This window comes from Sciurus carolinensis, unplaced genomic scaffold (genome assembly GCF_902686445.1).
Source record: "Sciurus carolinensis unplaced genomic scaffold, mSciCar1.2, whole genome shotgun sequence".
Lineage (NCBI taxonomy): Eukaryota > Metazoa > Chordata > Mammalia > Rodentia > Sciuridae > Sciurus > Sciurus carolinensis.
Genome location: NW_025920117.1, coordinates 1058185 through 1083553, shown reverse-complemented (window position 1 = coordinate 1083553; position 25369 = coordinate 1058185). Strand labels below are relative to the sequence as shown.

Below are 25369 nucleotides of genomic sequence, written 5' to 3'. Positions count from 1 at the left end.
CCAACAATTCCTTCTATGTTCTGCATTTTCTCATGGGGAAAGTCACTGGTTTCCATCTGCATTCTGATTCCCTAACAGAATGCACATCCACACACAGCTATTTCCACTCTGATGTACACCCCTGTGATGGAAGAGATCAGCTCGGCAGGGTGATGCAGATCAGCTGCTGAGGGGCTGTGGATGCACTCACCACAGCCAGGCCTACCCGTCCCCCATGGGAAGATGAGCCCTCTGCTCATGAGCACTGCTGGCACTCCTCAGCAAGCTGGGCAGGCCCATGGGAACCTGCTAGTGGGCTTGTCCAAGGAGCTCCTACCCCTCCCTTCCACCTCCCCTCACTATGGTGCCCAAAGCTACGTCCAACGCAAACACAAGGTCGGGCCCTCCTTCCTGTCAGAAGCGGCACCAGACCAGGAAGCCCTTGACCTTGCCCCAGATGTCCTCCACTCTGACCCAAGGCCACCCCTGCTGACTGGTCAGGGGTCACAGGTGGCCATGACTCCACAGGCAGATTCTCAGGTGGGGAACTGAGCCACTTTCTTCATAGAGCCCAAGAGCTCCCACCCCATGCCTGTGGTCCCCACAGCAGGCAGGAGCCCAGAGGAGTCAATAGGCATTGGACCTGATTGACCTCCAGACAGACAAGCCTTGAACCAGAGGTGAATGCGATGCTGTGGAGCAAGGCGTGTGGGCAGCAGAGTCTGGGGCAGAAGCCCCTCCAGCACCTGGGGAAGTTCTAGAACACCCTGCAGCCCCCAGACAGCACTACCCATCAGCATGCTCCATGTTCCCAAGCCTCACATTCTCTTGTCCCCCACCCTGTCAGTGTGTCCCCTGACCCCCAAGTCATGTCATGTGCCCTTGTGTCCCAACCTCTGCCTGCTAATGTGTCTTCCATGTCCCCAAGCCACATCATGTCCCTAAACCATGGCATGTCCACTTGAATCCTCCAACCCATCAGTGTTCTCTATGGCCCCAAGCCATATCACATATCCTTGTCTCTATGTCAGTATGACCCCAAACCACATATTTCCTTGTGTCCTCTGACCTGAGTCCCCCATGTCCCCAAGCTGTGGGGAGGTAGAAGAGCCTCTTATGAAGGAAAGGGCAGCTCCATCTCCCTGCAGAGATGGTGCACCTGAAAGCCCAGCTGTCTGGGACTCAAGTCGGTAGAGGGATTTCCTCACCAGGTGAGGGCCAGGGTGTGGGCTGGGACAGGTCCTCAGTGGCCAGTAGAGAGTATGGGAAGAGATCCTTTCAGTCTTTCCTCTAATGTCATAGGGCTGGGGTGTGACCCGTGGTGAGCCCTTGCCAACAAGCATGGGTCCCAGGCTGCAGCCAGCACCAGAACATTCTGTCGGCAGCAACACTGCACCCATTTGTTTGACACAGGCTCACCTACATGTGATGCCACCTTCCACTTCCAGTCTGAGGGCCACTGGGGTCAGTGCCCCACCACCCAGGTCTGCAGGGAGGAGGGCGTGTCCCGACCAGGTGAGCAGGTGCTGTTACCTGGGCTCAGGGCTTGCTCTGAGGAAGGCGAGCAGGCACACTTGGTTCTCCAGAATGGGGTGGTGCACGACTGGCATTCTCTCTTCTTAGGAATGGGAGCAAGGAGCTGGCACAAGGCCAGGGTCCTTCTGAGCATGGTCCTCCTTCCAGGCACCCTGATGGGCTCAGACACCTGGACTCTGTGGTGAGCACTGGTGTCAGGACTCCCTCACACCCCAAGGGGAGCAAGCCGGGGTTTCAAGTAGCCTGTGGTTGAGGGGCATGCTTGTCACCAAGGCCCCCCAAAGAGTTAAGATGAAGAAAACTATAATTTTTAGGTGGAAGCTGTGCTGAGCTACCTGATCAACAATTTCCATGTTGAATAAAATCTGCTTTTCATCACTTCTCCCAAAGCAAAAACGCACTATGAACTTTGCAGTTTCCACTACGTGAAGGTGAAAGGTAATTCTTTTGTTAAATTAGCAATCTTTTCTTTCGCATCCTGAGAATAAAGCTGCCAAGCATGCAGCTCTGTCAGCAGGAGAGGGAACTTGTGGGGGGTTCTGACAAAGTGCATAATGAAAGCCAAATGAATCCTGGGTTTTCCCCCCAGGATGAACTTGAGATAGCTTTGAAATCACAATTTATTAAGGTGCTCATGATATTGAAAAGCACAGAATAATAACTGCAGCAGAGTAAAATATATACAATTAGAATCCTCATTTGAGGGCTGGGGAGAGAGCTCAGTTGGTAAGGTGCTTGCCTCATAAGCACAAGGCCCTGGGTTCAATTCCCAGCACCACAAAAAAAAAAAAAAAAAAAAAAAAATCCTCATTTTGAGAGATTTCAATGCAGGTTATGGTGGTAGAGCTGGGAACCAGAGGTGAGTTAAGCAGAGCCTGGAAGTAGGAGGCTCACATAAACTCATTGGGTAATGACAAGCCTTGCCACAGCTGTGGGCCTCCCCTGAGCCCCTGAGGTTCCCTTTGCCAAGCATGTAATTTCATTGTGAAAACACAAAAACAACCCAAATTCCCTAATAACCAGCATTACACCGCACACACCCCAGCGCTTCTGTGGGTAGACACAGCCTGCTCTGTATTGCTTCCATTTTCTTGCCCATTTCCACCAGGCAGGCTCTCCCCTCCTGCCCACTCCTCTGGAAGCTGTCAAAGTTTCCCAGCTTAAAATGGCTCCTCACGCTTTTCACATCAATTTCTCCATCCCTCTGTTCTGAATCACATGTGGAGTGTGCTAAGCTGGGGAAATACCATCGTTCCAGGGACCTCAGCAAGAAGTAACTCTGTGAAGCTCACAGCAGCTGAGGAGCACCATCTGCCTGCTCCTTGCTCATTCAGAGTAATGGTTCCCACTCTCTTAACAGGGTACTTGTTCATGCCCTTTTGGTCTTGAAATGCCTTGTTCATGTACTTTATTACTCAGTCAGCATTCACTGGGCAACTGCCCTGTGCCAGGCTTCCTGCAGGGTCTCAAGCCTCAGGACATGGTTCCCAGGTGAAGGGCCTCGGAGGCCCTGGGGGAGGGAGTGCATACTCATCCTAATGAGACTCAAACCCCTCTAGGAGCAACAAGGGAGCTTTGCCTTCCTTCTCACCAGATGAGCAGGGCCAGTCTGTGTTCTGCATACCTGACAGTTTGGTGATTGGCCATTTTGAGTTGCAGGACACCGCTGTCCCTCCTGAGTGGAGGACTGAGGTCCATGGAGATAAAAGGGCACATGCTTCATAAGGTGAGAGAGGAGCGCAGGCCACCCCAGGGGACTGGCCCATCCCTTGGTTTGCACCGGGCATTGGTTATGGAGGGACACGCCAATGGCGAGAGCCTGACCAGGTCAAGGACACCCCAAAGCTCCGCAGGCGCCTCCACAGTGCACAGCCTGCTGCCTGGCGGCTAATGACAGCTGCCAGTCCCCACCCAGGCCCAGCCTGCTGCACCTGGAAAGTGAGTCTTAAAGCTACTGGACCGCGGGATGCGGGTGTCCCACCGCATTTCTATTTCCTGCTCCATCTCCTTGTGGGAATGGGCGGAATTTTTGCTCTGGAAAGTCGAGGGTCACCTACCGCCCCCTGCCGCCTCCTCAGAAAATGAGGTTTCTTGTTTCTCCTCAGAAAATGTTGGATGCCAGTGAAAAACTTTAAAATGAAACTTAAAGTCTGAAGATAAAAAAAATTCAACATGAAGATCTGGGGACTAATGATGCCCAAGCGCCCTTTCTCCGGAGACCTGGACCCTACACAGCCCTCACTCAGTGATAGAGCCTCCATCTCAACCGACTCCACAGTCTCTTGCACCCCAAACCGCTGCCCTCGGGCTCATGAATAATCAGATCAGTCTTCCTGGGCGGGGCATCACTTCCTCATGAATAAAGAGCCAGGACTTCCTGGGCGGGGCGTCACTTCCTCATGAACGAAGAGCCAGGCCTTCCTGGGCGGGACCTACGCCTCCTCATGAAAAAACAGCCAGGCCTTCCTGGGCGGGGTGGTGCTTCCTTATGAATGAAGAGCCAGGCCTTCCTGGGCGGGGCCTACACCTCCTCATGACTAATGTGTTTTCTCTCCGCTGCTTCAGGAGTGGGGGTGGAGCTCAACCTCATGAATATGCAAAGCAGAGTCGAGTGGCAGTTAACGCTCCCCTGAAAGGCAGGTCCCTCACAGCAGCTCTGGCTCCCAGGCGGATCCCTCTTACAGCCAGGGCCGCCTCTCTCCCGCCCTTCCCAGGGCTCGCGCCGCGTTCCTGGGCTTGAGGGACCCGCACCCAGCTCGTGCTGCCTCAGGAGCCTGGGGGCGACCAGGAACCCGCACCCAGGTCATGGGGCCTCGGGAACTTGCGCCTGGGGCTGAGGCACCTAGGATGGCCCCTGGGGCTTCCTGAGGCGGCGCCCGCCCTCCAGGTGAGATGCCGGGCTGGGCGGGTGAGGTCCCCGGGGACCTTGGGGCTCACAGGACAGGCCGCTGCGCTGGGGTCCCAGAGACACCAGGCCAGCGCAGGGCGGTGGGGCCGGGCAGGCTGGACCCTGGAGGGGCCTGGGGTGGGACAGAAGGACAGGTTCAGGGAGCCATAGGACAGAATTGTCAGTCTCCAGGGCGTCCTCCACCTCCTCCCTGAGTGACCCTCCACGTGTTCTTTCTACTTTAACGTTAATTATGAAAACAAAATCTAGGTGGAGTCCCCTTGCGCTGTCCCTGAGCTCAGACCCTTCCCCTAGAAGTGATGTGACTGCTGCGCCAGCATTAAAGCGAGGAGTGTGTAAGCACTACTTAGTCCTTAGGCTGTGACTCTTTGCAGTCCTCGTTGCTTACTGCAGTAAATCAAAGCCTGTCTTAAAAACGTGACTTAGAGTTGAATTGCCAGCTATGATAAATCCAGTCACTGAACAAGGTAAGCTTTCTTTTCCCCTCATCACTGTTCAAATGCTTTGCTCTCACAATCCATTAAGAACTTGCTGTTTAGGATTTACATTTCTTTGAGATTGTATTTAAGATTTTGAGGGGCATATGCATTAATGTTACAAAAACAAATGAGTAATAGAGTGTCTTTGCAGAGTCTGAATTTTTATATGTATATAGTACCCTGCAATGCAAGCCAGGCTGAAAATGTCCTTCACCCTGCCGGGCTATTTTTTTATTGAAGTAAAATGTATAAAATTAGATAAATTAATTTTTTCTCCAAACATGCTCCTCCCTTTCTACACCTTGGTAAGTGTCAATCACTGACCACCTCATTGGTTAAGGCAGAAACAGTGAGTCATCTTTGACAGACCCCTCCCTAACATCTTATCACTTCTCTCAGCATCTCCATTGAGCCTGCTCAGGCACTTTCCACTGATGTCACCATTATTCCTGGCCATGACTGACAACATCCTCTTCAATTACTGCCTTTTGCCTCTTGCAGCCTGGAGCTTGAGACCTCCTCCTGCCACATGTGAGCTGGGTGACTTCTCTGAACCTCAGTTTCCTCTTCTATAAAATGAGGACACTAGTACTTATCTTAAAGGGTTGTTGTCAGAACTGGAAATGGAGTAGGGCTTTATCATCCCTTGTTTTTGCATCCTCAGGACATAGTTTAAACATCACTTCAGGTTTTTTTTCCTTTGAATTCTTAATAAAACAGCATTTAATATTACCACTAGAATTTTGTGTCAAAAATATATTTGTAAACTACTAGCATATTAGGACTTCATTTTCCATGTCTCACTTTATTTTGCCAGATCATTTCTGCCAGCATTGGAAATGTCCAGGTCATCTTGCAGACTAACAATGCAAGACTGTCTGATGAGGCCTTCAGAATGAAGTGAGTAGAACAGATGGGTGTCAGCTGACCTTTCCTAACAGGTTCCCTTATGCCCCATTTTCCTGCCTCCATCAAGAGCAAATATTTAGGATCTTCTGAAGTTCACATTCTCCATACATTTGGTGTTTTGGCAAATACACATAAGACATTCATTCTCAAAATAATTACAATCAAACATGACTCACATTACATTACAAATCACATTCTTAAAATAAGTTGCTTACCCTGAAGTCTATGGATAAGCATAGTTGTAAGGACTCACAATTCAACATGCTAATTCTACTACTATCCTAAATTTGAATTTTCAATGTATCAAAATGAACTAATAATGTTTTTGACAAGGGGTTAATTGAAACAGTTGTTTTCCTGATGGCACATACAACTGAAAGATTAACCATCCATTTATTTTTATATTTTCATCTCCTTTTCCACATCCCATCCTTCCAGATCTAAGGGATATAGACTTTTTGCATTACAAAATGTCCACACTGGAAGTTGCAAGGGTGATGGTCCTGCTACTGTAAAATCTTGGCAAAGCTAATGAAGAAGTATGGATTTTAATTAAATAAATCATGAGAAAATTAAGCAAGAAGAGTAACTATTATTTAATTTTCAATTGTGGTTAGGATGCCATTAGAAACTGCACCCAGAGATAGGGGCTGCTGTTGTTCTTAGCTGCAGGAGACAGTCAAGGGGGATCTGTTCCTGGGATGCACAGTACTAGTGGGGTTCTTTGCTGGTACAAAAGCATCATCTCATAATTTTCCCCTTTTCTTCTTTCCAACTGAACAATTAATTTTGATACTATAAATAGGAAGGAAGAAAGAATGGAAGGGAGTTACAGAAACCATATCACATACTACAATGCTGCTATTTCAAAACAGTTCCAGATATTCATGCACCAAATAGCTCTGAAGATGGCAGTGGCCTTGTCCAAATCATTGTGTTGAATCTCTAAACTAATTTTCAGGTATGAGAATGAGCTGGCTCTATGCCAGTCCACAGAGGCTGATGTCAGTGTTCTGTGCAAGGTTCAGAATGAGACCCTGGCCAGAGCTGACCTGGAGGTGCAGGTTGAGAATCTGACTGAGGAGCTGGCTTACCTGAAGAAGAACCATGAGGAGGTCAGAAGTTGTTTGTTTCCTCCTAGACCCCCAAAGTACAATTTCAGGTTTACAAATCTGAAGTTCAAACCTCACCTGTTAAAGTGGCCATTTGTTTGGCCATTTCTGTGTGTGTACAGTGCTATTGTTGCTGCTGTTGATTGTGGTTCCCACTAAGGTTTAATAAATTAGGGGTACTTTGTCTTTATCATTTTTCTTATAAGGTAATGAAATAGGTAATAAGAATTAATTTTCTTGATTTAGTGACTTTTAAAAATATATGTATATAATATTTCAAAAGATAGAAAATAAACAAGTCTGCCAATAATATATGCTATCAATGCCACACATGGACTCTGATGGGCCACAGTGTTTATCAGAGGCTGGTGTAGAGAAGGGATACCAGCAGTAAGTTTCTAAAGGAGTCGCTACTCAATTTTCAATGACTCATATAAACTCTGTGGGCCTAGGCACTGCTTGCAGCCCTTGGATTGGCAGCTGTAGTTGAAATCCCTCCAGCAACATGCATACCAAGCCTCTCCTTCCTGTACACACAGTGGACTCCCTATAAGGAGGGTCAACTAGCCCTTCTCATCCATAGGCACAAAATATAGGGTCCATGGTTATTAAAGGGCCTGTGATATTATCTGAAGGGGTTTTTCTTTCAGTGTGCTCAAATAGATTTACTTTTTTGTTCAAATAAGTTATACATGAGTATAGAATGCATTTTGGCACATCATAGATAAATGGAGCATAACTTCTCATTCTTCTGGTTGTACATAATGTAGAGTTACTGTGGTTGTAGAATCATATATTCACATAGGGTAATAATGTCCAATGCATTCTCCTATTCTTGCTACTTTCATACCCCTTCCCTCATTTCAGTCCCCTCTCTCTAATCCAAAGTATCTCTATTTGTCCCTAACCAACCTCCCCATTGTGAACAAGCATCCTCATACCAGAGAAAACATTTGGCCTTTGCTTCCTTGGGATGGGCTTATTTCCCTTAGCATAATATCCTCCAACCCCATCCAACCCCATCCAATTACTAGCAAATGCAATAATTTCATTATTTAAGGTTGAGTAATGTTCCATTGTATATATGCACCATAGTTTCTTTATCCATTCATCTGTTGAAGGGCACCTAGGTTGTTTCCATAGATTAGCTATTGTGAATGGAGCTGCTGTAAACATTGATGTGGCTGTGCCACTATTGTATGCTGATTTTAAATCTTTTGTGTATAAACCGAGGATTGGGATAGCTGTGTCAAATGTTGGTTCCATTCCAAGTTTTCTAAGGAATCTCCACACTGCTTTCCATAGTGGTTGCATCAACTTGCAGTCCCACCAGCAAAGTATGAGCGTACTTTTTTTGTACATATTCACCAATATATTTTCTTGCTTATAGTTTTGATGATTGCCATTCTGACTGCAGTGAGAATCTCAGTGTGGTTTTGATTTGCATTTCTCTAATTGTTAGAGATGTTGAACCTTTTCTCATATTTTATTGATCACTTGTATTTCTTCTTTGTGAAGTGTGTCTTATGTTCCTTTGCCCATTTATTGATTGAGTTATTTGGTTTTCAGCTGTGACATTTTTATATATCCTAGAGATGAATACTCTATCTGAGGTGCAGGTGGTAAGATTTTCCCCAATTCTGTAGGCTCTCTTCACATTATTTTCTTTGCCATGAAGAAGCTTTTTAGTTTGAATCCATCTCATTTATTGATTCTTGATTTTACTTCTTAAATTTTGGTGGCCTTGCTAAGGAAGTCAGTTCCTAAGCCACCATGGTGAAGATTTGGGCCTGCTTTTTCTCCTATTAGGTGCAGTGTCTGTGTTCTAGTGTCTAAGTCCATGATACACTTTGATTTGATTTATGTGCATGGTGAGAAATATGGGTTTAATTTCATTTTGCTACATATGAATTTCCAGTTTTCACAGAACCATTTGTTGAACAGGTTGTCTTTTCTCCAATGTACATTTTTGGCACCTTTATTCAGTTTGAGATAACCATATTTATGGATTTCTCTCTGTGTCTTCTATTCTGTACCATTGGAGTTCATGTCTTGGTGCCAATGCCATGCCATTTTTGTTACTATGTCTCTGTATTATAATATAAGGTTTGGTATTCTGATGACTTCTGCTTCAACTTCCTTGCTAAGGATTGCTTTGTGTATTCTGGGCCTCTTAATTTTTCCAAATGAATTTCATGATTACTTTTTCTATTTCCATGAAGAATGTCATCAGGCTTTTAATAGTCATCCCATTCAATCTGACTAATGGCTTTTGTAGTATGGCCATTTTGACGGTGTGAGTTCTGCCTATTCAAGAGCATGGGAGATTTTCCATCTTCTCAAATCTTCTATTTCTTTTTAAGGGTTATGTAGTTGTCATTGTAGAGGTCTTTTGCCTCTCTTGTTAGATCAATTCCCAAAATTTTATTTTTCTTGAAACTATTCTGAATGGGCTACTTTTCATAATTTCTTTCAGTGGATTCATCATTGATGTATAGAAATGCATTTGATTTATGGGTGTTAATTTTACATTCTGCTACTTGGCTGAATTCATTTATTAGTTCTAGAAGTTTTCTGGTGGAATTTCTGGGTCTTAAATGGAATCATGCCATCAGTAAATAATGATAGTTTGAGTTCTATTCCTATTCATATCCCTTTTATTTCCTTTTTCTGTCTAATAGCTCTTGCTAGCATTTCAAAGACCATGTTGAATAAAAGTGGTGAAATGGGGCATTCCGATCTTGTTTAAGTTCTTAGAGGGAAAGTTTTCATTTTCTTCTCCATTTTGAATGATGTTGGCCTTGGGGTTTATCACATACAACTTTTATAATGTTGAGGTGTGTTTTTACTATCCCTAGATTTTCTACTATTTCAAGGATGAAGGGCTGCTGTATTCCATGAAATGTTTTTTCTGCATCTATTGAGCTTATCACATGACTCTTATCTTTAAGTCTATTGATGTGATGAATTACATTTATAGATTTCCATATAAACATCACTTCTTTAGAGATCCCATTCCTGCCTTGCTCAGTGCTGGCTCCCACAGGCCCCAGACTGCTCTGCAGCATTCATCACATGAATCTGTCTTCTCACACTTGTCCTCTCCACCAGGACATGTATTCTGGCCTTACATGCCTAATGAGGTGCCTGACATGGAGATGGAACTCCCAATGTTATATGACTTATCCTCACACATAGTTCTTCCCATCTTTAAGTAAGGGAGCAGATGACCACATACATGAATGAATATTAAAGATGCCACACCAGAGATTCCATTAGCCAAGGATGCTGGGGTGCTTACTTCACCACAGCCAATACCTTCAGTAAGAAACACACTTGGACAGATAACACCACCCCTGGCAGGCCTGCCAGAGCCAGGGAACCAGTTTCCCAGGTCAACAGAGCCAAACTCCCTGCAGAATATGGGGGATGGAGCAAAGGGATGGCAGTACTGGGGAAGATGGACAACCCAGGGGAAGGAATGAAAGTGGTATTCAATGGTTCATTGACCCAGGGCTACCTTATGGTTTGTCCTCAGACCCTGGCAGCTCCCAACCCAGTCTTCCACACTAAGATGATCTGGGCAACACATGAGGAGGCCAGTGCCCTGAGAAGAACAGGGCAGGACTGGGGGTGAGGGGTGGGTCTCTTTTTTTGTGTGTGTGAACTTTCTGAAATAAAATACATATGGAAAGTACAAGAACTATATTCATGGAAGTTGATGAATTGTACCATGAGTGTGGCTGACACCCACTTCCACAGTGAGGACCTGCAGCATTCCCAGCACCATGGATCACACACATATTCTCCCTGACCTGCTCCCTCTACACCTAAGGTGACTTTGGCCCTGGCTTAATATATTAGCATAATATCAGAAACAACACAAAGTGCAAACAAGGCATTCAGATTTCTCACAAAACACATTTTCCCCAGATTAAAAACTGTTTATTTGGATGTATCATTTTTATACCTTTATGAGGTATAACAGGGCAATTCAATTTATTTATACAAGTTTTACCATGCAACATTGACTAAATTCCAGGAGGTCACTAGAGTGTAATCTTCCCTTTTTTTGTGTGTGTTTAATTACTTTGCATAGATTTCATACTCTGGCAGAGTCACAGAAACTGCTTCTGTGTGCCCTTCAACAACGGGGACACTTTAGCATTTCAAGCAGTCTTTGATATATGACAGATGAGGTTGAACAATGGAGAAACTTGCAGGAAGCAGGTTTATTTAGACTCGAGCAATCCAGAGGGGCTAAGGCCAAAAAATTCCAGGATGCTGGGTGTAGATATTCTCTGAGACAGTCAGTTGATGGTTATGCAACAAGATGGTTAACATAAGTAGTTTTTGTTCCATATTGTTAGGAGTTTTCACAAGTTTTTACTGAGAAAACAGAAACTAACAGTAACAACAAGATTTATTGCAGACTCACATTTTATTTTTTGGTTGCAAATGGGCATAATACCTTTATTTTATTTATTTACTTTTATGTGGTCCTGAGAATCAAACCCAGTGTCTCACACATGCTAGGCAAGTGCTCTACCACTGAACCACAACACCAGTCCTACAGACCTAACTTTACAAGAAAGAGAAACTTGGCCTTCACAATAAAGAGGTGCTCAAACCAATCAAAGACCATCATTAACTTCTTGGCTTAAAGCTTTATATAATGTCATATCTTAGGTGCTATCTCTCTCCTTTTTGTTTTTAATACCTTCTTGCCATGGTAGACCCAATAGTTTTAATGTAAAGAAAAGATAAACATGAAAGCAAAAAATAAGTTAATAGCATAATCTCTACTATGTCAAGTCAGCTTTTGTATCCACCAAGAACACAAAAACATCCACCAAATAGTGAACTTAGATCCCAAGTCTCGATGTCCTTTCAGAATTGAACTGGTACATGTGCTAGTTTCCTGATATTGTCAGCTATGTGGTTGATTGTTCTCAGTCCTGTAGTGAAGACCAAGGAAAGGACAATATAGATGACAGAAGTAATGGGTGTTGATGATCACAGTGTGAGCACCATCTTAGAAGATGTAACTGTCCATTTGTCCTGTTGGTTAGTTTATCTTCCACCTTGCTTTGACAGTCAACTCCCAAGTGACTGAAGCAGGGTTGGTTTTTTCCTCAAGCTTTGGGTGTGCACAGGCTGGCCAACTTCCAGAGTGATTAGAGCAGGGCTGGTGTCCTTCAGATCCTCAAGCTTGTCTGGTGTTTCCTTCTTCCTGATGATCAGCTGAAGGGGTGCAAATTAAGGGGGGAAGCTGAAAAAGAACATATGTGCAAATAAGAGATTCTGTTTTCAAAAGGTCCCAAAATGGACCCAAAGGGAGCAAAATAAAAATGTGTATCTGTGTACATGTATATACATATATTGATATATTTGGGGACACTGTAAAGGATAGTGACATACTTTGGATTGTGTGTGTCCCAGAGAAGGGGGATATCCCAGGAGGCTTAAACTACATAGATTTATCTCAATGTGACTTTCAACAAATTTGAAATCAGCCTATGGTTTCATAAGCCTGATCTAACTTTATGCTTTCACTTATGATCTTCCACATATTATTATTTGATCTAAATATGTGAAGTGAATTTCAACCTCCTACCTCACAGGTCAGTTGTCTTCCAAAAGTGCATTTCTAAATGTGTCACCTTTAATCTCAGAATATTTTTCTGCATGGAAATAATGCTGAATGCCTACCTGACTCCCAAGTTGAAGTGGTGCTCAACGTCTTAATTCACCCCTGGCTTATCATCCTCACAATCTTTATTTTACCAGATGCAAAACCAAGGGCATACCTAGTTCTGTACCCTGGTCAAGGTCACCCAGTTAAGAGGGATTTGAATCCAGCTCTACCAACCCTGAAGTCTCTGCCTCTCCTCACACTATCCTTTAGCAAGACAAAACTTGCTAACTTATATTTTCCTTTGTTGATAATCTTTTGGAAGAAGCCATAGTCAGTCGAAATTTGGTAGATCTAAGAGGGTACTTAAAGGCAGCTTTTCTCCAAGTCCAGGTGTGTAGAGTCCAGCATGTCTGACTGTCACCAGAGTGCTTCAATGTACCTGGACCTCATAGTGCTGCCCAGAGGCCCAGATGGCCCTGTCTCCATAACCCAGAGACCCATTTAGGGAGGAGTTGGGGTGGTAGGGGAAGGGGATGGGGAGGGAAGCTCAGGAGAAAATATCAGACCTGAAGATGCTCCCAGGACTGGGCTCTCAAAGCAGCCAGTGATCCCTCTCCAGCCTGCCCCATGGGTCAAGAGCCACACCTGGCCAGCAGCCCCCAGGCCCTACCCCTGCCCCTCACCATGGACCCAACTAGCCCCTTCTGCCTGCTGTGAGGACTGCAGTCTCTATTTAAAGTACTCACTTGTTTTCCTTGGATGAGCTCCCTGAGTTAGCACCCCAACTCCTCAAGGGCCCAGAAGGATGGGTGGCTGGTCCTGGGTGACAAAAGGCAAGTGACCTGCGGTGGATACTAGTGAGATGACTGTGATGGAGAATGCCCATCTTTCAGCTCCTGTGGTCTTGGGCAGCCAGCAGCAGCCCTAGGATTGAGTCACTACAGTGACAACATCATGGAATTGCAGTATGTGGTGGCAGCGACAGCAACAAGAAGCTGCTTTGGGCATAGGGTGTCATGCACCCATGATCACGAGAAGAGCATTGGCCTCAGGGCGTCTCTGGAGGTGTCAGCATCCAGCTGCAGTTTGGGAGTGCATTGCAGCATGGTCACGGTGGCAATGGCAACAGAAGAGACAGATGTTATGGTGGGGACAACAGAGGTGTCCAGACATGAGCATTTTTGCCCTGAAATGCTGCCAGTAGCTGCCTGCAGTTGTGATGATGTCGGTATCTGGTGCTGAGTGTCACTGTCTGGTGTCCATGTTGGACTCTGGTGGCAGCAGCCTGGAACCCCAGAGTCTAGTGCTGGTAGCAGCAACATGCAGCTGCATGGGGACTGGCATCAGTTGCAGGGCATCAGGTGTTGGGCATGGGGTCAAGTACATTGACATTGGCCTTTAGTGGGCAACACTGGTGTCCAGCTGTGGTTTAAAAGTCTGGTACTGGACTGAGTGGGGACCCTAGAAGAGTCCAGAAGCAGGTTCAGTGGCTTAGAGGCATCCAGCCCTGAGCATCTTCATCCTGCTGTGGTGACAGGAGTCTGGCTACAGTGGTGGTGAAGGTAGCATCTGGTGGCCATGTGGGGAGCCAGTGACTGTGGTGAGGAGCTCCAGATTGGCAGTGATGGCAAGGGCGATGATCAGTGGTCCTCAGAGTCAGATGGTGACCAGTAGCTGGGGCGCCCCTGTGGTGGGAGCTCCAGGCCCTTGGCCTTGCTCCTAGTGGAGCCTCCCTGCTCAGGAAGCAAGACCCAGGAGGCAGAGGAACTCAGATGCTGAGGACCTTATGCTGCCCATGACTCAGCACCTTGCACTAGACATGAACCCACCAGGCGGCTGCTGAACCAATCCCCCGCTAAGACCTCTGCAGGGGAACTAGATCATCTGCCAGGTGTGGTGCCTTGGCAGAGGACCCCCACACTCCCCAACCACACCCACGGGGGCTGTGGAAACAGAATGCCCCTACACTCATAGGCACACTCATACATTGCTGGTGGGACTTAGGAGATCTCCATCCTCAAATGGCATTTCTGCAACTGAGGTTAGCAGAAGACCAAGACTGAGGGCTCCCTCCATCCCCTCTGCCCTCCACCCTTCTCCCTCCACAGGGATACACTTTGAAGGTGAGGATTTGCTAGCCACCTGCCCCACCCCCACTGCTGCTCTCCACCACAGCCCAGGGAAAATGGGTTTGGGGAAGGTGGGTGTCCTCTCCAAAGACTGCCCAGTTCTTAGTTCATTTATTGTTTGGGTTCTTTGTATTTTTGGTGTAAATTTTCATAAGTTCTTGATAATTCAAAAATATGAAGAACCCAATTAATAAATGGGCTAAGGAACTGACAGACCCTTCACAGAAAAGGATATACAAACGATCAACAAATATATTTTAAAAAGTGCAAAATCTCTGGTAATTAGAGAAATGCAAATCAAATTTACCCTAAGATTCCATCTCACTCTAGTCAAAATGACAATTATCAAGAATACAAGCAACAATAAGTGTTGGCAAAGATGTGGGGAGAAAAGTACACTCATACATTGCTGGTTGGACTATAAATTGGTGCAACCACTGTGGAAGGCAGTATGGAGATCCCTCAGAAAACTTGGAATGGAACCACCATTTGACCCAGTTATCCCAATCCTCAATTTATACCCAAAGGACTGAAACTCACATACTAGAGGGATGCAGCCACATCAATGTTTATAGCCACTCAGTTCACAAGAACTAATCTACAGAACCAAACCAGGTCCTCTCCAACAAATGAATGGATAAAGAAAATGAGGTATACATGCACAATGGAATATTACTAAACCTTAAAGAAGCATGAAATTATGGCATTTGCAGGTAAAGTGTGGAACTGGAGAATATCATTTGAAGTGAAATAAGCCAATCCCCAAAAACCAAACACTGAGTTTTTATCTAATAATCAGATGCTGATCCATACTGGGGGCAGGGTAGGAAAAAAGGAAGGAATTTTGGATTGTACAGAGGGGAGTGAGGGAAGGGTTGGGCCAGGTGCAGATGGGAAGAACAGTAGATTGAGATAGACATTACCCTATATATATGTATGAAACAAATTTTTTGAATTATCTGTGAAAAGTTCACAGGCTAATTTTCTTTTTGGAATTAGCATGTTGACATAAACATTCTCTATTTAATTTTTTAAAAAAGCTGAAAACTAAAAGTACAAATAACCCAATCAATAAATCGACTAAGGAACTGACCAGACCCTTCACAGAAGATGATAAATAAATGATTAACAAATATATTTAAAAAGTTATAATCTCTAGTAATTAGAGAAATATTAATCAAAAATACCCTAAGATTTCATCTCACTCAGTCAGAATGGCAAATATCAAGAATATGAGCAACAACAAGTGTTGGTGAGGATGTGGGGAGAAAGATACACGCACACATTGCTGGTAGGACTTCAGATTATTGTGACAACTCTGGAAAGCAGAATGTAGATCCCTCAGAAAACTTGAAATGCACTCAGCTGTCCCACTCCTCTGTTTATACCCAAAGGATTTAAAATCAGGATACTAAAGTGATGCAGTCACGTCCCTGATTATATCAGCTCAATTCACAATACTAGAGTGTGGAACCAACCTAGATGCCCTTCAGTAGATGAATAGATAAAGAAACTGTGGTATATGTACACAATGGAATATTACTCAGACTTAAAGAAGGATAAAATTATGGCATTTGCTGGTAAATGAATGGAGTAGGAGAATATCATGTGAAGTGAAATAAGTCAATCCCCAAAAAACCAAAGGCCAAATGTCTTCTCTCATACATAGCAGGGGTGGGGGAGGAGGTAACGGATGATTGGAGGAACATTGGCTTGTGGAGATGGAAATTAAGTGAGGGCTGGGGTGGGGGTAGGAAAGATGGTGGAATGAGACAAACATTACCCTGTGTAAATAGATGATTATATATTGTGTGACCACGTCATGTACAACCAGAGAAAGGAAAAGTTGTGCCCCATTTGTGTACAATGAATCAAAATGCAATCTGTAAAAATAAAAAAAAAAAAACTATTGCTCAAACATTGAAAGAAAAATAAAGGGCTGCCCCAACTGGCAGGAGACCTACTCCCCCAGCAGAGACTGCAACCCAGGGAAGGGCAGGGTGAACCAGGATGTGGGGTGAGCAGCCACCCAGTGAGCTCCAGGCCAGTGTGAGGCACCACTGGCATGGGCAGTATAAGATCCTCAGAGGGTGTCTGTGTACTGCTCCCTCTTGTGTCTGCTTCCTGCGCAGTCAGGCTCTGCCAGGGGCAGGACCAGTGGTCTGAAGCAGCCACTGCAGAGGCCACCCCAGCCTCCAGTCACCCACTGACTCAGGCCCACCACTCTAAGCTGTCAGTGTAGTCACCAGCAGAGCTGCAACTGCTGGAGTCTCAACATGGCCACCTGCAATACTGCCCCCACCACCACTGCACTGTAACCAGACTCCTGCACCACCAAAGGAGGAGGACCCTCTCAGCCAGACACCTTGCCTGCCGCTGCCACCTCCAGAGTCTCTTGCCTTTGCTACTACTGCCATAACTGGACTCTGGACACTGATACATCCACAGATGTCCAACACCAAAGCTGGATTGCCCATTGCCCCTGCTGTGGCCATCCAGCCTGAGGCCGAGGCTCCATGCTGCTGCAGATACAACTGGACTAGCCAACTTCTTTGGACACCGAGGCTCACTGATCATTGCCTTCCCTGCAGATGGATGCCTCTGCATGTGGATCCACCATGCATGGTTGCTGGGCACCCTCAATCTGGACCTCTGCTGTGGAACCTGCTGTGGAGCTGAGGATGGCCACTATAAACTGCCACCCCTGCAACCAGACTTCTTTCACAGCCACTGGACACCTCCACAGGTGCTGCCTACCCCTCCAGTCTTGGAGAGGGTGGATGACATCCCCTTCCATGTGTGCTGCCTATCCATCCCTGCTGGGGAGTAATGTACTGATTGAGTTCAGGCTCTCATAACAAAATCATTTCACCTCTAAACCTTCTTGCACTGTCTCACCTATGAGATTTTGGGAGACTCCTAGTAACTCCATAGCACGTCTTCATCAAACAGCTTAACAAGAGCGTAGCAGCTTCTCCTTCAGCACCTACTGCTTCACCTTGCACTTTTAATTTCTGGAGATGGGCCTCTTGCATTAAACATCATTAACCAAACTGTCTGGAGCTTTCTCACTTCTCTTGACATTAGAACAATCTGAAGTTAGTGCCTTATCTGGATTTGAATTTGGCTTAAGGAAATGTGTGTGTTTCATCTTTTCTCCAGACAATGATAACTTTTTCCATAGCAGTCATAAGCCTGTTTGACTTTCTTATCTTTCACATATGCTCTGGAGTAGCACTTTCATTTCCTTCGGGAACATTTTCTTTGCATTCTCAGTGGACTAAATAGTGCAAGAGGCCCAGCTTGTTATGCAGCATGCAAACCATGAGACTCTTCCTTTGATTTAAACCATACAGGTCATTACTGAGTTATCAACTGGTCTAACTTTCATATTGTGTCTTAGGGAATAAGAGGATGGTGAGACATGATCTGTGGAACAATAAGAACACACACAGTAAGTTTGCTATATGATGTGGACAAGGTGTGTAGTTCTACATGGCAGTTAACATAGTTAACATCACAGATCACTATATGAGCTATAATGACCTGAAATCCTCACCACCTTTTAGGCAGTCACCTGTGCCCCATACCCAGGGCCTTGAGCTCACCTCCTCAAGGATGGCCTGTGTGTGTCCATCCCACAGGAGCCAGGTGCTCTATCGGGATCCATCTTCAGCTACACAGTGCTGTTGGCAGCAGAGCCTGAATAGATTGAGCACTTTTATGTCAATATAAGTTTGTTACTAAAAACACTTACAATGCCATCCTAAACAATGGAAAAATTTAACAACATGAAAAATAAAGTGGACTAGTTCAGAGGGAAGGGTGCAGTCAGCTGTAGTGAGGGATCTGGCACTGGGTAATGCTCAGGAGGTGGGAGGAGCCATAGAGGACCATAGGATTAGGGCAGAGGAAAACCTTCCAGGAGAAGTGGAGGGCTGCTGGCCTGATAGCTTCCTGACCTCCTGTCTCTGGCGTTTTGGTGCCTGAAACTTATGTTGGTGCCAGGAAAACTGACTCTCTTGGAAAGGGTGGGATGGCAGCTTGGATCAACATCTTTACCAAATGGAAGAAAATGTTCAGTGTCCTCTGGCTTGCTTAGTGGCAGCTGAGCTGCCTTCTCTGCCTGAAGGGTCACAGTGGCCACTGGTGGCTCAATGTCTCCCTGTGTGGATGGTGCTGGAGTTGGGTCATCCTGCAGGTTTGAGGGCTACTCTTCCTCCATCACAGGGAATTTGGTGATATGCTGCCTGAAATTTAAGCAGGTAACCTGGGCCACTGCTGCTGGAGGCAGTTCTCTCACTTGAGGTGGTGCTAGAGCTGCAGGAGAAACACCCCAACATGACTGCCTTTCCCTGGGTCTTTCCCAATTCACAGTAGAACCCTGCTTCTGAGAATAGCCCAGCCCCTCTCCCCACAACAGGATGCCTTCCCAGACTAGGGACCACCAGCTGCAGGACATCAGGCCTCTCTGGCTGGGGACCAAATTCCAGATCCAACTGGCACCAGCACAGATTCCTCTGCACACACCCTCTGTCATCACCCCAGGTGCCATCATTGGAGGGCTCAGACTCACTGGGATGTCTGTTCTCCAGCTGTGTCAGGAGTCTCTGAACATGGAGGGTCATCTCTGATTCAGGCATGGTGAGCAGAAGGAAGTTCCTGAGAAGCTTCAAGTTTTCCAGGTCCCAGGACCTAAGAAAATCTTGTGGATAGAGGTATAGTGATATTTCAGAGATGGAACAGAGAGTGCTGTGGCATTGGAGTGTACAGGGAGCCATGAGGGGCTGGGCATCTTCTTTAGCTGGAAGCTCCCATGACCCACTGCATGCTGGCTTCCCAAAGAGTGGCCAAGCATGTTGAGGCCAAACTGTGAGGCCCATGTGGATTTAGGGGACTCCCACAATTAATGCCCAGCCTGTATACACAAAAGTGTGGGCAATCCTGGCTGGGATTGGCTGTGTTCGGCCTGGCTCTAAGGCCCCACCCACTCCTGTTCCTCAGGCTCCCAGAGTCCCACCTCACCTTGCTGTGTCCCTTCTACAGGGTAAGCCCCAGATTACCTCTGTCCTTTGCTGGAAATCACACAGGGTGGAACCTGGGGTTCACCCAGTCATCCCCTAAAATAGTCCCCAAGTGGCTGCTCTGGAGAAAGGAGCCCTCCCTCTTGGCCCAAAGACCACTCACTTCTTTCCTCAAAGGTACTCCTCAACTTCTGGCTGTAGGCGTCCATACCTAGAGAAGGCCAGGAGGCTGTCACCTCTAATATCCTGTACCCCTCACCTGCTATAAGCCTGAAGGACTTTACTAATTTCCTGACAATCATGGGAGCTCAGGAGGGCTGGGAGGTTTGTCTGCTCTGCTTCCTAAGTGGTAGGACAAGTGCCTGCCAAAGGTAGATGCTTCTCACCATTTCCTCTGGACTAGTTTTGGTGACCCTTCCTTTCTCACAGGTTGACTCTGACCCTCAAGATTTGAACATTCAGAGCAATTCATCCCACTGTGTTGAGCACAAAGGAGCAGTGACCAGGCTGGCCCAGCCAGACCAAGTCCCATGATTTTTATTATACTTATTAGGTAGGGGAAACTCTTTTCCTGCAGTGCCAAGCCAGCAGATTGTGCCCCTAAAGCTGCTAGGCAACAGGCCACCTCCCCACAGAGAGGACATGAACAGCAGAAGGCACTGCAAGATGGAGAGAAGGCAGTGTCCTGATGACATCACTGCACCCCTGGATAGAGAGGTACCTGAGTCTCCATCACCCCAAAATTCCCAGACACATGAACCAATAACTCCACTTCTCAGCCTCTTTCTCCTTTCATTTTATCTCTGTTTATTGTTCTAGCTATTTCTATTAGGGTTTATGCACCTTGAAACTATGGAAGATGAACCTGCTCTGATTCTTCACAGTGTGCGGCCTTCATTCAGTTTCCTACACCTCTGAGCTTCAACTTCCTTGTTAGAAAAGAGGAGTTGCTACCTCTACCTCCACTATAGGAAGGCTGAGTTATAGATTCAATGAGATAAAGTAAAGCACTTAGGATTGAAGTTGGATAAATGGACATTACTATAATTCCAATTTACTAATTAAGCATAATTTACTGGAGAATCATTACAGGGAAATGCTTTCAAAGACTCAAGTATCATTGAGTTTCTGGCTTCTAGGGTCTGAGCTATTACATTTTTCAGTGGGGACTCAGTGTGGAAGCCACTGTTGTATCCCTAATGAACACCCACGATCTGAGTGCCTGCAACATCGGGCACAGAAAAAGCACCAAATCATTGATCTTCCCTCTTCTAATATGGCTAAAAAAAATTAAAAAACACATTGACCACATTTGCATTTAGAACACTGTAAACACTCACCCAGGTGTTCAGGGCAAATCCATTCCAAGACAAGAGGCCAAAAGTGTCCACTGAAAGGTTGTCTCCCATGGGACATCAAGAAACCTATCTTCCATTCATCCTCTAGCACGGCTCTGCAGGCTGCAGCACCCTGAGCCCAGAGCATACCCATGGGGAGCCTGTTTCTGCTCTGAGAGAATCTCAAGGTCAACTGTGACAAGAAGGCATCAAAGTGTCCCCCTGTGACTGAGTCCCTCTTCCTTCCAATGGGGTGAGGCAAGCATAGAGATGGACCAGCTGTGACAGTACAGCAGCACAGCTGCATGGGGGCAAAGACACTGTCACCCCAGAGGTCCACATGCTTAAATGGGCAAAACAAAAATTCAAACCAGGACTTTGTGATTCCAATGTCTTCCCTTTGTCAGCTCCACTATCCCAGAAGAAGTCACAACCATATTTGGGTGTTGGTTTCAGCTGCAGAGCAATGAGAAGCAGGCCTTCATCCAGATCCCTGGGTGAAACACTCACCATCTCTGGGGCCTTAGGCAAGTTACCTGCCATCTCTTTGCCCAGTTTCCTAATCACAAGACAAGGTGTTTTCTTCACTGCACAGGGCATGGGGAAAGTTAAAGGAGAGAGTCCATAGAACAGGCTCAGTTTCTGATTTGTTTTTTAAAGGCCTTTATTCCCTTAGGGTGTTTTTAGCTGAGACCTGGTTTTCTTGCAGGGATGAAAGACTCCAAAAGGCTTGTCAGCTACCTAGTTTTCTTAAGTCTTAAATTCCAATTTGGCAAATTCCAGTAGAGGAAACAGGGAGGACCTGGTCACAGAGGGTGGCAACAGCCAATCACATGCACTGAAGAACACAGACTCCTGCAGCTGTGCAATCACTTGCTTAGAAAGCAGGAACAGGGATCTGCTAAGACATAACTGGGTTGTTAGTAATAGAGAGTTGAGAGCAAGGACTCAGGGCATGTCTTGTCCCATCAGGGTTCTGTAGTCTTAGCAATTGCAGGCCCACAGGGGTGACAAAAGTGTCCTTAAATACCTGCAAACCCATGACAAAATGCTCCCACCAGTTCAGGTAACACCCTATGAAGATACACATAGAGAGATGCAGCTGGATGGCACAGGAGACACAAGGAAGCAAGAAAGCCAGGCCCTCCTGCTGTCCTCACCGCTGAGAACCAGGGTGCTCAAGTCTCCCAGAGATGCCCATTACTATCTCAAGCTCCCATGAGCTGTGCTGCCAGAACCCTGAAAGACCTTCAAAATACATCAGGATGGGACTGCATTATTCATGAGGAGAATTTCTGCCCCCATCAGTCCACAAACATGATGCACGCAGCTGAACTGAGTCAATCCTACAGACCTCAGGAGGCCCCAAAATGTCCCCTTGGAAGTTCTACACTCATTCAATGGAGGAGCATTTTGCAGCACCTCCCCTGTTGGCAGGGAGTGGAGTCTGGAACTTGGGGTTCCCATCCCAGAATCAAAACTCTGCAAAGAACAGGCAGAACTTTCCTCTCTTGCCTGATGACCTAGCATCCTTGCTTCCTTCCCACTCAACCCCAACATGCACACATCCCTCCCCTGCTCAAATCTCCCCCAGGGTCCCCATCTTACCCAGAGTGAGAGCCAAAGACTTCAGCAGCCACAAGGTTGTGCATGATGGACCCTCTTCTTTATTTGATCTCATCATCACTCTCCTTCACATCCACATCCTCTCTTCCTTCAGCTCTTTGCACAAATGTCATCCCCTCAGAGAAGCCAACCCCGACACCAACTCTGGTGAGCTCTTTCCATCTCTCTCCAGCCTTATTTTCCCCATAGCACTTGGCCCTTTTGAGATATATTACCTATCTACATCGCTCCAGACTGTATTGTACACTCAATGAAAGCTTGTAAGTAAGTGCTCAATCTGCATCTTATAGAACAGGGTCTGGAACAAAGTAGAAGCTCATGAAATATTTATGGAGGTAAGAAAAGGAGGGAGAGGAAAAAAGGAAGTCTTATTTTATGATCCAGAAGACACTGTTCACCCTTATATTTGCTATCAGCTGAGACATCCTGAAGGACAGCTCTAAGCTAACCCTCCCTTGCTCTTACATATTCTATAGCTCCCTGCTAACTGTTGAGGTGAGTACCAAGGCAGCAGCCTGGCTCCCACTGTCCTGCAAAAACTGGGATGAAGGGACCCTCCTGCCTCATCTCCTTCCTCTGCATTTTTCTGACCCCAAGCCATGATCCCAGGAACCTGCCTACTTCTGGATGGTGCAGTCAGAAAGAGTATGCCTTTCTTCCAGTTCTTTGCTACATCAAAGTCTGCTGGTCAGGGACAATGCCTTCCTCTTCTTGGATTTTTACCTTAAGTTTCTCAGTGGTGTCACTGGGATCCAACTCCAGAGTGATGGTCATGCCAGTCAGGGCCTTCATGAAGATCTACATCCCACCTCTGTGAAAAGGAATTCTTCTCCCCCAAGCAGCAGTGGTTGATCTTCGCTGGCACAGAGCTGGAAGAAAGGAAAACCCTGTCTGACTACAACATCCATGAGGAGTCAACACTGCACCTGGTGCTGTACCTCAGAGGTGGGATGCAGAATTTCATGAAGACTCTGGCTGGCATGACCATCACCCTGGAGGTGGAGCCCAGTGACACCATTGAGAATTTCAAGGCAAGAATCAAGACAAGGAAGGCATCCCCCCTCACCAGCACAGGTTAATTTTTGCTGGCAAATAGGTGGACAACAGTTGACTCCTTCAGGATATTGTAGTGACAACGGGTGTGTCTTACAGCTGTTTTCCAGCAAAGATCAACATATGCCTGTCACAGAGGATGCCTTCCTTGGCTTGTTTCTTGCCTTGAAATTCTTTGTGGTGTCACTGTGTTCCACCTCTAGGGCAATGCTCATACCAGTCAGGGTCTTCATGAAGATCTGCATCCCACCTCTGAGATGCAGCACCAGGTGCATTGTAGACTCCTGGATGATGAAATCTGACAGGCTACTGTCTCCTGCTCTTTGGGATGTAAATCTTTACTGGTCAGGAAGATTGTCTTCCTTGTCTTGGATCTTTACCTTGCCATTCTGTATGATGTTACTGGGCTCCACCTCCAGGGTTCTAGTTGTGATCTCTGGATTTCATGAAGATATGCATCCCATCTCTGCAGCACAACACAAGGTACAGGGTGAACTCTTATGAGATGTTGGAGTAAGACAGGGTGCTATTTTCTTGCTCCTTGCTAGAACAACCTCTGGTGGTAGGAAGAATGCCTTCCTTGTCTTGGATATTTGCCTTGATATTCTCAATAATGTCACTGAGGTCCACCTCCAGAGTGATGGTCGTGCCTGTCAGGGTCTTCATGAAGATCTGCATCCCACCTCTGGTTGCACCACCAGGTGCAAGGTGGTCTCCTGAATGTTGTAATACTACAGGCTACTGTCTTCCAGCTCATTGTGAGATAAATCTCTGCTGGTTGGGAACATTGCCTTCCTTTTCTTAGATATTTGACTTGTCATTCTCAATGGTGTCACTAGGCTCCACTTCCAGAGTGAGATCATCCCAGTCAGGGTCTTCATGAATATCTGCATCCCACCTCTGAGGCAAAGCACCAGGTACACATCCTCTCTCACTACAACATCCAGAAGGAGTCAAATGTCATCCACTGTTTGACAGCGAAGATCAACCTGTGCTCATCAGGGAGGATGCCTTCCTTGACTTGGTTCTTGCCTTGACATTTTCTATATTGTCACTGGGCTCCACCTCCAGGGCAATGCCTGTGCAATTCAGGAACTTCATGAAGATCTGCATCCCACATCTGAGATGCAGCAGCAGGTGCGGGGTGGCCTCCTGGATTTTGAAATCTGACAGACTACACTCTTCCAGATATTTGTGAGATAAATCTTTAATAGATCGAGAAAATTGCCTTCCTCGTCTTGGATCTTTGCCTTGTCATTCTCAGTATTGTCACTGGGCTGCACCTACAGGGTGATGATCATGCCAGTCAGGGTCTTCATGAAGATCTGCATCCCACCTCGGAGGCACAGCACCAAGTGCAAGGTGGACTCCTTTTGGATATTGTAGTCAGGCAGGATGCACCACTCTTCTAGCTGTTATCAGCAAAGATCACCCTCTGCTGGTCAAGAAATATGTGATTCTTGACTGGGATATTTTCCTTGCCATTCTCAGTGGTGTTCCTGGACTCCACCGCCAGGATGATGGTCAAGCCAGAGAGGGTCTTCATGAAGTTCTGTATCCCACTTCTGAGGCACAGATACAGGGTGGACTCCTTGATGTTGTAGTAAAATAGTGTGCTGTCTTCCATCTCTTTGCTAAA

General features: G+C 46.2%; 1 pseudogene; it reads right to left on the bottom strand.

Annotated features, from left to right (window-relative positions):
• Positions 1 to 25369, bottom strand: part of LOC124973588 (uncharacterized) — a 118257-nt pseudogene that overhangs the window by 82478 nt on the left and 10410 nt on the right.